Source organism: Rutidosis leptorrhynchoides, chromosome 4, assembly GCF_046630445.1.
Source record: "Rutidosis leptorrhynchoides isolate AG116_Rl617_1_P2 chromosome 4, CSIRO_AGI_Rlap_v1, whole genome shotgun sequence".
Lineage (NCBI taxonomy): Eukaryota > Viridiplantae > Streptophyta > Magnoliopsida > Asterales > Asteraceae > Rutidosis > Rutidosis leptorrhynchoides.
The window spans coordinates 583,204,412-583,217,453 of NC_092336.1; the positions used below are offsets into that span (position 1 = coordinate 583,204,412).

The 13,042-nt window shown below is 30.8% G+C and overlaps 1 long non-coding RNA gene across 4 annotated transcripts; it reads right to left on the reverse strand.

Annotated features, from left to right (window-relative positions):
* Positions 1 to 1,688: 1,688 nt before the first annotated feature.
* LOC139845514 (uncharacterized) lies at positions 1,689 to 8,691 on the reverse strand. 4 transcript variants are annotated; one of them, XR_011758367.1, is made up of 5 exons: positions 8,102 to 8,691; positions 3,634 to 3,697; positions 2,671 to 2,741; positions 2,534 to 2,590; positions 1,689 to 2,143 (listed from the first exon to the last, which is right to left on the reverse strand). It is a non-coding gene; the product is annotated as an uncharacterized lncRNA (long non-coding RNA). The 4 variants fall into 4 exon arrangements; XR_011758369.1 differs by having other exon boundaries at positions 2,671 to 2,746; positions 3,639 to 3,697; positions 7,971 to 8,691; XR_011758368.1 differs by having other exon boundaries at positions 7,971 to 8,691.
* Positions 8,692 to 13,042: the final 4,351 nt, after the last annotated feature.

The following is a 13,042-nucleotide window of genomic DNA, read 5'->3' on the forward strand; positions in this document are numbered from 1 at the left end:
AAATTTATATCATATCCGAAGGGTGTCCCGGAATGATGGGGATATTCTTATATATGCATCTTGTTATTGTCGGTTACCAGGTGTTCACCATATGAATGATTTTTATCTCTATGTATGGGATGTGTATTGAAATATGAAATCTTGTGGTCTATTGTTACGATTTGATATATATAGGTTAAACCTATAACTCACCAACATTTTTGTTGACGTTTTAAGCATGTTTATTCTCAGGTGATTATTAAGAGCTTCCGCTGTCGCATACTTAAATAAGGACAAGATTTGGAGTCCATGCTTGTATGATATTGTGTAAAAACTGCATTCAAGAAACTTATTTTGTTGTAACATATTTGTATTGTAAACCATTATGTAATGGTCGTGTGTAAACAGGATATTTTAGATTATCATTATTTGATAATCTACGTAAAGCTTTTTAAACCTTTATTGATGAAATAAAGGTTATGGTTTGTTTAAAAATGAATGCAGTCTTTGAAAAACGTCTCATATAGAGGTCAAAACCTCGCAACGAAATCAATTAATATGGAACGTTTTTAATCAATAAGAACGGGACATTTCAGATTGAGATCGAATAAGTTAATATCTTAGAGCAGTGGTTAACTCCGACATCGACCGGAATCTTTGTTGGAGCTGAATTATCAGCTGGAGAAACATTATCGTATTTGATTTGGGCAGAGTAACGTTAATGCATCCAGTGTTATGTAAAAGGATGACCTTGCTTTCGTATTTATAGATGTTGTGAGGGAATGGTGACGTGGCACATGTCCCTTTCATGGTTATAACAAATTTTTCTAATCCCGAGGATCGACGTGGCACCTGTCCCTTTCATGGGAATAACAAACAGATCCTAACAAACTTTTCTAGATTTGTGTGCTGAGGTGGCGTGCAACTTGTTTGTCTTTGCTCCGGGATCATGTGGTTGTTCCGGGACGGTGCACTTGTTCCGGGACAGTGTGCTTGTCTCGGGACTGGACACTTAAACTGGAAAGCCAAGGTAATTCCGAGAGTGTGGTAGACCCTCTAGAGTGTGACGGACTAATGTCTTGCTCTCGCTCTGACAAAAGGGGTTTCCTCTGATGTTTATTCCAAGTGTTTTTTCACGGTAGTATTATGACCGGGAAAGATTGCAGTCGGTTCACAACTAACTTTGTAAAGGTTGTCGGGTGCCCGATGTTTATGGTCCAGCAGGCCATGTTTATGTGACGATATGGTTCTTGGTTTCTCGATGCCTTTGTACCCGGCTGAGTGATGCCGGTAGCCTGCACACTCGTCCGGGTAGGATGAGTTTTATGTAGTGTCCCGGCTAGCCTTTGCCCAGTATGCTTGTTCAGCCTACGTAAGTAATCTTCCCATTAGGTTACTAAAGTGGAACCTGGGAGATGTTCCTTGCCTGAGGTGGTTCACGGCGGGTACACTCTAGTCGGAGTGCTACTAATAGTGTGTCTTTCTGAGACGGATCACTGTGCTTATCATTACCTGCATCTCTCCATTCAATAGGCTAAGAAGCTACCACCTTGCCGATCTTGGTTTTGTCTCAACAGAGTGCATAAAAATGTGCAGATGTTAATGTTTAGTCAACGTAGTTTATTCAATTTGTATAATTTTTTGAATATGTAGCGATTCAAATAATGATAATAATATCTTATTTAAAAAAAGAATTCATTACAGTCAACTATGAATAAGCTTGAATTTACATAATTCAAATCAATGTTTTAACATGAAAAGGCTGTAACACATGAATTTACATAAGTTCATTGATGTATTTAAGTAATCTTAAAAAAGTGTCAACTTTATTGTTTATAAACAATAAAGAAACTATACTAATTACAAAACCCAAAAATACATCTCTTCTTGACCCAAGGCAGATGATCAACAATCCTCTCTATTTTAGTCCTTTCCTATTAGACACGTCCATTTTTACCCATTATAGTTAGTCCCATAATCAAAGTCATGGTATCCAAAAGAATACATCGCCTTTCAGATATCTACATCTCACAAACACCGTTGAACATCAAACTTACTGAATTCTCTCAACTAAACAAAATAACGGCATATTATTCAAATCATTTATTAGGATCTCTCTTAACGGATCAATTGTGGTCTTTTGCATATGCATTCATGTCACTTGCTAACAATAATCATAAAAAACACATAATGAAACCACAATCATAAATAGAGAATAGCATGGGTATTTGGGTTTGTAATGGATCGTTTGGTGCAGCTACATGGGAACAATAGTTAGGCTACCAAAATTTGTCAGGGCTTTCTTAGTATTATTATTACCATCATGTCTTTTTAGCTTCAACTAATCATGTTAATAAGATTAATTGTAAATTAAAATTCAAAAAATTAAACACTGTAATTTGAGAAACAAAGTATTATTAAAAGATTATGTTAATAACGATATAAATTAGTTGAAAGCATATGTAGGCCGAAGTATATCTTGGGAGTTGATTATGTTTTTGAAACATAACTTACATTAGGAATGAAAGAAACACTTAAGATGATAATTGCTTACCTTATATAGAAGAAGATTAGAGGCACAACTTAGAAGGACAAAAGCAACTTCACCAATCTCGGCAACGGACACATTAACGTACATGTATTATAGACTAAGATCTTTTTAATTGTTGTTAAATATGGAGTAATATTGACCTGAAAGAACAGAATTGCTACTCGTCTCCCATTTTGTCCATCCCCTTTTAAGATCTTTCTAGTCATGTACACTTATCTGAAAAAGGATTAAAAACATAATTGTAATTTAAGATAGACATTTATGAGAATAAGTAAAATTCTATACAAATTTAACCATCATTATACGCAAAACTGATGATACATTGTGTTAAAGAAACACATCTGAAAGTAATTTTATCCACATAAAAAAAAGTAGCAAAAAGTAAGCAAATATGACCGACATAATAACCTGTATGCAAACATCACACTTCAAACTCTAAACACCAAGGGCACATTTAAATCATAATTACAGCACCTTAATGATTCACAAATATGTCGTAAATGTGTGCGTACATAATACATGAGCTAAAACGAAAACAAAAGAAAAACTTTCTTTTTGATCACATATAATCAGTAAAACTTATACGCAAGATCAATCAACATATAGACATACATACAAAGTAATTGTAGTTTAACTTCTTGACCACTGTTATGCTTCTATAAACCATAGTTAAAAAATGTACCATCTTTGAAACTTCATAAACTGAACCACATAACAAATGTACTAAAACTTCAGCATTTCAACTTATTACAGAACAACGTATGACTTTATATATATAGAACACAATCACACATACACACATGTATATATACGATCTCAAAACAATTAGTAGTTGTTGATGCTGAACAACATATGACTACACATATAGAACACAAACACACGTGTATATATGATCTCAAAACAATTAGTAGTTGTTGATATTGAAACAAGAAAAATGGGCAAAACTTAACTTTTTGTCGCTTCTTTCAGCCTACCGAATTTCACTCCTATAAAAATTAGGTAAATCAACCTTAACACAAAAGTCTACGTACGTTTCAATTATTTTTATATCCAAAATCGTAACTAATAAATCAAGTCATGATATAAGTGAAATAAAGATGAACCTGACCTCCAGCATTGTTAGATGACGAAGTAGAGGATGGCGAGTTTTTTTGGAATGCGCCAATTCTGTGAAAAACGTATCAAACAGTTATATACAAATATAAATAACCAATTTTGTGATCTAACTGATTCACACCTTGTAGGTATTATTCAAAAATAAAAATAAAAACCAATCAAAGCCGATTTTCAGCTGATCTTTTGTAGAGACCCGTCCTAATCCATCCGGACGAAATCCATATCGATTATACACGATTCCCAACAGTTGATTACATCGCGAGGTACTTGACCTCTATATGATACATTTACAAACATTGCATTCGTTTTTGAAAAGACAATCTTTCATTACATCGAAAGTTGACAGCATGCATACCATTTCATAATACATCTAACTATAATTGACTTAATAATAATCTTGTTGAACTCAACGACTCGAATGCAACGTCTTTTGAAATATGCCATGAATTACTCCAAGTAATGTCTCTAATATGAGCTAATACACAGCGGAAGATTTCTTTCATACCTGAGAATAAACATGCTTTAAAGTGTCAACCAAAAGGTTGGTGAGTTCATTAGTTTATCATAAATAATCATTTCATAATTTTAATAGACCACAAGATTTCATATTTCCATTTCTCATAAACATACGTCCCATGCATAGAGACAAAAATATCATTCATATGGATTGAACACCTGGTAACCGACATTCACAATATGTATATAAGAATATCCCCATCATTCCGGGATCCTCCTTCGGACATGATATAAATTTCGAAGTACTAAAGCATCCGGTACTTTGGATGGGGCTTGTTGGGCCCGATAGATCTATCTTTAGAGTTCGCGTCAATTAGGGTGTCTGTTCCCTAATTCTTAGATTACCAGACTTAATAAAAAGGGGCATATTCGATTTCGATCATTCAACCATATAATGTAGTTTTGATTACTTGTGTCTATTTCGTAAAAACATTTATAAAAATTGCGCATGTATTCTCAGCCCAAAAATATAAAGGGTAAAAAGGTAAATGAAACTCACGCATATAAATATTGTAAAACAGTTAATAAAGCATTGCATGTATTCTCAGCCCAAAAACGTAAAGAGTAAAAAGGGCAAATGAAACTCACCTAATGTATTTTGTAGTAAAAATACATATGACTATATTGAACAACCGAACAATGCATGGTTGACCTCGGATTCACGAACCTATATCATTTGTATATATATTAATATACATAATGGTAATCGAGTAATTATTATATATATAAATTTATTAGTTATATTCTTTTTATATTATTAATATATATATAAATGTTTCGTATTTTTATTTTGTATATAAAAATATTAAATTTTGTTATGTTATAAGTATTAATACATTTATATAGTTATCATTTGTTTATTAATACTAAGCTAAAATTTGAAGTGATAACAATAATAATAATGATAGTACTAATATTAATAATAATGATAGTAATATTAAGAATGACAATATTAACGATAGTTTTTATAATGAATCTCATAATAATGATAATATTTGTAGTTTTTAATAAAATGAATAATTTAATAGTAATGGTAATGAAAATAACAATTTTAATAATAATACCTAATACTTGATAATAATAATAATAATTATAACAATCTTATCACTAGTGGTAATCTTAATTAATAATACTTTTGTTAATAATAATAATAAATTTTATAAATGTTACTAATACTTGTATAGTAATGATGATATTACTAATAACTAATGTTCGTATTACATAATCGTAATATTACTAATAATAATTATAATTCTAATATTTAATGATAGTAATTATAATAATAATAATAATAATAATAATAATAATAATATTCATAATAATTAATAATAATAATAATAACATTAGTGATACTTATAATACTTGTAACTACAATATTAATAATAATTTCTATATTACTAATAATAACAATCATAATAATAATTACAACAATAATAATGATCATAATAATAAAAATAATAATAATAATGATAAAGATAATAATAATAGATATATTAGAAAACTACCTCAATGTAATGAGCCTTTAAAAAAAATAGACGCCCACGCCCGGGCTCGAACTCAAGACCTATCGTCCACCCATAACATCACTAAACCATCCAGCTATTATGATTTTTCGGATTTAAACCCAACAGAAATAAATATAACCCGTAATTTCTTATCATCTCGGCCCAACAGACTATTTATAGTTCTCGGCCCACAGACTTAATTAAATTCTCGGCCCATCAGACTTTTAGTACTCCTATAACAAATAAAAAGGCCCAACAGGTCTGTTGTTAATTTAACAAAAACGAATTTTGCCATGGCCGGGGATTGAACCCGCGACCTCCTGTATAACACCACACTCGCAAACCACTCGACCAACCTTCTAAGTTATCTATTACCCGTATTTAAATTCATCAATATTTTCCTACTTTATCATCATCTAATTTATCATTACAGTCGCGTTCATCATCATCAACATCATGATCTTCAATCATTTCACTACGCATAGTCATCATCGTTGCATCATCAATCATAATCATGTGATCATGATCATCATGATATCATATAACCATTATCCTATTATCATCATCATTACCTGGCATCACATACAGTATCACCATTAAAATCGTCACCAACATCGTAGCATCCTATCAACCGTATATCCTTATTATCACTAACTGATCGTCACTGCACCCTATCTAGTTCACGATCTTCATCATCAATCTAACTCCATCATAATCATCTTTCGTCTTATATTGTTATCTTCATCATAACAGCCCATTACATCATCAAACTATAATTAGCATCATCTCATCATCTTCACGTACATGGTTAACATTATCTATCACTGTTGTAATCGGAATAAGACTGAATTGGGTGAGATTTTACGGCAGTAGTGACAGATATGAGTAAAAAAAAAAATGATGATTTGATGGGGGTTGTTTATTACGATCAGAAAACATGAGAACATTCAGGGAGCTGCAACATCACCGTCCTTCGAGCAGTGAATTGTGGCGGTTTTAGGTGTCCAACGAAACAGAAGAAAACAAAGTAATGAGTGTGTTCGTAGGTGGTGATTATCGATTTGTTTTTAGGAGAGAGAGAAAGAGGAGAGATGGCGAGATTGCTATGGTGGTGGCGGTTTATTGTGGTATCCGGTGGCGATCTTGGTGGCGATTCACGGTGGTTAACAGTGGTGGTTCTCGAATAGTGATGATGGCTCATGATGGAGGTTGTGAGGGTGGTGATTTACGGATGGTTTGGTTGCTCGATCCCACAGAAAACAGGAATATATATATATGCTAAAGTTGTGTGGTTTTTATGTATCTAAAATGCAATGAATGTGGATAATATATAAAGTAGAACACAGTAATTGCAATGATAATTTTCTAAACGTTTTAATAAATGAAAGAATATATTAATCCACAATATAATAACTAACACACAGTATCTTGTTTTAGAATCTCTGCTTTATATTGATGTGTATATTATATTGAATGAGGACAAAAGATTGAGAATCAAAACACGGTACTACTTTTTAATATTTCAATTCTCGTGAAGTTAACTTGTCTATATACTACTGACAGTTTTTATGGACTGCGTATCGTGCACTATTTGAAATCAGTGGCGGATAAAAGTGTTCAGAAAAATCCCAAACTTTCACAGTAATTATCTTTATTTATTTCAGTCATTATGATATAAAATTTGATTATTAACTACCAAATAAAAATTACATCAATTATCCACTCCCAATCCTAAGTAAAATATAAAAAGTTTTAAAATCCAACAATTAGATCCTAAATATATTTTTAGTAAGCCTAAAACATATCTAACTCATTTTCGGATCGTCGTTTATTTTATAATCACATAAGTTCGAAATTAACTTTCTTAATAATGATCGAAGCATCAAACGAGTATTACAATTATTTAATATTTATTTTTAATATACTTTTATTTATATATAGATATGTTTTTAAATAATAATTATTATTATATCTTATTTCATAACAACAACATTTAATATTTCAAATTATACTTTCAATTATTATTTATATATATACATACATATCTATTTACAAATAATTGTTCGTGAATCGTCGAGAGCAGTCGAATGTCAATTGAATATATGAATATCGTTTCAAAATTTTCTAGACTCAACATTACATACTTTGCTTATCGTATCGAAATCATATAAAGATTAAGTTTAAATTTAGTCGGAAATTCCCGGGTCATCACATCTTTGGCCTACACAATCATACAATAATGAATAATGTAAATATATAAATTTGAAAGAATTGAGCAATTAGTCAAATAATTTGAAATATACCATATGTTCTTAATGTAACCGTCTTTAGGTTTTGAGTGTATCTTCCGCATCAATGTGCAATGTCTTCCCTTCGGCACATACTTGATCTGATTGAATTTGAAAATGATGAACTAAAAGATCAGTGGATTTACCACCAACACCGCTGGTACAGAATCTTTCTGTCGTATGCGATCCAGAATCATGATCGTGGAATTGGCTACAAGCCCTAGCAATTGTTTTGTGGAAAACAGATCTGCTGAAAGTGTCTTTATTCTGTTGATAATGATAATTAGGGTTTATAGGTTTTGAAACTGTTAGAGGTAAGCGATTATAACATAGCGCCGTCCATTATGTAAATCGTAACATCTGATCGTCTAAAGCCTCATTAATTTTCTCTGGTTCGTAGTTGTCTGGTTGCCTACCAGCTAGAAACCTAAAACCCTGGCATTGACGTTGTTGTTGTTGTTGTTGTTGTTGATGAAGAAGTATCAGCAAGATGTGAACCACCAAATCCCACGACTGTACTGATGACGGTAGCAACGAATTACGTATGGAGAGCGAGGGTTGAAGGGTGTCAAATAAACTCACAATGTTTGAAACCCCTAATTTTCAAAGAAACTCCCGTGTTTATTTTAATTTGAAGGGTATTAAGGACAAATAACTTAGCTAATGGTGATTTATTAGCTAATTCTTTTAGTAGATGATTAAGGACCGTTGGATCAAGGGGTATTATAATAATGTAATTTTTTAATCTAATGGTAATTAAGGGGATTTTGAAAACATTTATTAACTAATTGACCCAATTAGTTTATTATACAAATTTGACCCAAATGACCAAACGATAAAATTTAACTCTATGGCCAAATGACCATTTACATTTGACCCATTTCGTTTATAATGCAAACTTGACCCAAATGACCAAATGTAAATTTATAACTAAATGACCATTTGCAGTTGACTCATTAAGTTTATAATGCAGTTTTGAGCATAACCCTCCAGTTTGGCTTTCGCTTTTCTGTTTGCACTTAGTGTTGCATGTAAGTGAGTAGGCAATCAAAGGGTCCTAATATTGATTTCTAGTGAAACCTTGCTGTAGCCACCAATAGACGGGTATAGAAATCTTGTGGTCCCTGGATGAATACATTTGTCTACCCCAGTGTTGTAAATCTCCCGAGATCTCCCCGAGATCTCCTCCGAGATCTCATTTTTAGAAGGCAACCGAGACGAGATGTTCATCTCCCGAGATTTCTCGATCAACGGGGTCAAACTTAGTCAAAGCCACGATTTCTCGGATATTCTTGCCAATTTGTAAGATTTTCTTGTAAAATTCGTAATTTCTAAGATTTTCTCGCTCATTTCTCATATAGTTTTGAAAAATCTCGTAAAAACGTATATAAATATACAAATATTTATGTTTTTATGTATATTTTTATTAAAAAAAACTATAAAGTCAACGTAAGTCAACGTCCGAGATCTCCCCGAGATTATTCCGAGATGCCGAGATCTCCCTAAAAAAGTCCAAACGAGATCTCCCCGAGATCCGAATTCTCCAACCTTGGTCTACCCTATAGATTCTTTATAGACAATTAAAACCTTAATTCTGATTATAAAAACAATAAAAACTTAAACATTCATCCAAATATATATATTCAAATATCACAACTCAAAAGGTTATATATAATCAAATACAGTAGAAATTTGTAACTTTTAACTTTCACACCGTTGATCATGAAAAAATCGTAGACACAATCAAATCATTATAGCCATTACCCACGCATATCTATAATTATTATTAACCAACTGGTCGGTGGTTGTGAAATCATATGTAAATTCACATTGAATCAAACATAGGTTATGATTAAAGAAATAGCAATTCTATTGTAAATGACCAATAAATTTTCGATAAAAGATCAGTTATGAAAAACATCGAATAAAATATAGCCAATGTATTTTGATTGAAAATTTATACAAAAAATCATACCTGCGTTCTTTAATTGGGAATCAAACATCAATGCTTTAAGGATTCAATAGAACCCTAGAATGTTAACAAAGCAACGACTTTTGTCTTTGTTTCATCTCCAACGTTTTAAGGTTTCTTCTTCAAGGATCGGAGAGATCGTCGTTGCCTGTATAGAGATAGATAACACTAAACCGTAAAACTTGATACGATAAACCCCTAATTTTGTTAGAAGCTGCCGTGTTTTTTTTTATTAGAAGGGCATTTTAGGGGTAAATTTGATTTATTAACTAATTTTTTAGTGGATGTAAGGATCGTTGCATCAGGGTATTATAATGTAATTTTCTAATTTAATGGTAATTAAGGGGGTTTTGAAAATATTTATTAGCTAATCAAGACTTTAATGTGTGTATATATATATAGTGATATAGTGATTTAGTTGCCATAATTGATCGATTTAATATGTTTGAATTAATCCAAACTGCTGGTATAATTGAAAAAGATTTTGGGCGTGATTGATGAAGCATTAATTGATTTATTGATTTTGATTTATTGTATAGATAATGAGAAGGTTAGCTTTAGAAAATAATATACTATATACTATTACTAAGGATCACAGAATCATAAAATCATAAAATATAAATAAATTAATATCTCCCTTCTTATTATTTAATTTTAATTATGATATAAATTGTCAGGTTTATAATGAAAATGTATTTTAATTGGATCAAAATTTATTTTATTATTTGGTATCCTTTCTTAAATTTTCGGATATAACATTTATAAAGGTGCAACGTGTTTTTTTTTATTAAATGCATTAAATATTTGAATTTTAATCAATTGAAGAAAAACTAAATCCGTGTTATAAAAGTAATAATTGGATGATAATTTTATTATTATTATAGATATTGCATAGTATATTTTTTTGAGTATAAATAGGTGTGTTGAGTTAGAGTTTATGGGATGTATTTTTTGGTTAACAAAAACACTCTCTCTCTCTAGATTCCAAATGCCACCAAACTCTCATTGTACATTTTTCTATAAATAAAAAAACCAATTACTCATACTTTTTGTTCAACCTTTGTTTTCTCCGTTTTACAGTATCTCTATCTCTATATACCTTCTACAGTCAAGAACCACTAAAGGTAGTTATAAGCCTACTGAATTATAACACGTTATCAGCACGAAGAGCTTAGTGTAATCAAAGGATATCTCAAACGATCACGAGTCACTAATCAAGGTATGAAATTATTAAGTTTTTTCAGACTCGGACATATCAAATTTTGGACTACTAACATTTTGAACTACTAATTTTTATTAAGTTCTTAATGCATTTGTATTTTTCTTATTATATGGTTGGCTCTGCCACCTAAATTATATATGGTCGACACTGTCGCCTAACTATCATTTATGTTTACTAACTTTTATTAACTTCACTAACATTTATATTTATGTTATTTAAGTTATATATGGCCGGTTATACCGCATGAATTATATTTTCTGTAATCTAACTCTTATTAACTTCACTAACATTTATATTTATGTTAATAAGACCTCATGATTGTACGCAACACGTCATTTGACAACACGGTACTTTATGTACGCAACACGTCATTTGACAACACGGTACCATGGGTCTAGATTAATTCCGATCAATACGAATACGATGGGATCTTTATATGTTATCTAACATTTATGATTACTTATGCAATTAATCATTATTTATTTCATGCATACTAATGTTTATTCTTAAAATTTATTATTTATGTATAATTTCTTATTTTGGTTGATCGTTTATGGTGTCTGCTCCAGAAAGTAAGCTTCAAAGATGAATGGTAGGTAAGAGTTTGTTTGTTTTATGAATCCTGATTATTTTACTCCATCTAATTTTTTTTACCAGTTAAAAAAATGGGGAAAGCAACACGTAGGCTACTAACCCAACTACCCACTTTCAGTGAAGGAACATGTGGTCTAGTAACTTTAAATATCCACTTTCAAAACGACTAAAATAAGGTGTTTCCATAAATAAAAAAAAAGAATTCGTGATTTTGATTTTAGATACCAAGTACATGAAGAAATATTGGTATGTAAGGAAGTGGGTGATTTTAGATACAGAGAATGAACCAATGAAAAAGATAAAGAGTAAACATACAGGTGGGTGTTATGTAAATACGTGTCTCACCAATAACCTCTCACTAATAATCTTGTCAACCTAACACTAAGAAAGTAGTTGAATCTCAAAAGAAAGTTACGAGTTCAGAAAGACAAAAGTACTGTTCACCGAGTCAATAAAAATTAAAAAGGGTAATATAGAAGTAATAGTAGAAAAAGATAATCGAAACATTAGTTACTCCGTAATTTCTATTTTAACATGTATAATTTATTAGTATTATTAAATTATGTGATAATTAAATCTAACTTTGGAACCAAGATAGATGTTTAGTTATATGCGAAAGTGTAGGATATGTTACCTAGCTCTATTCGTGACAACAAAATAATTACTCGTATATTTTGAGACATGCATGAGTAAATCAAGGATTTCGATATGTGCAAAATACTAAATTACTAACATGATGCATTTAACTCAGTAGAAAGTTCTTTTTAAACAAAAAGTTTTTTTTTTATAATTTACGGGTAATGTAAAAAAAAAAGTTTTTTTATGGAACAACAGTCGTTAATTATTACTCGGTTACTTCTCAAATTAAAGTACGGAGTACATTTGTTTATGTTAAAAAAAAAAAAAAAAAACTTTTTCCAAACTTGTCAAATGTTTTGTTAAAAACGTGACCGTTGAAAAAAAAAGGAGGTTGAATAATAAAACTTAAAAAAAAAAACAAATTATTTTTTTAAGGGTGTGCATCAAAATGGCCCGTTTAATAATGGGGAGTTAAAAATATAGTCAAATTGTTTCAACGAACAAGAGTTCAATTGGATGTCTCTTAAAATATATATATATATATATATATATATATATATATATATATATATATATATATATATATATATATATATATATATATATATATATATATATCTAAAGCTTCTACTATGACTCTATTTCCGGAGAGGGAAGGAAATGAGATCTTTTCAATTTTAAAGGAATGATTGAATGAAAAATATCAACGGCTTCCGTTCC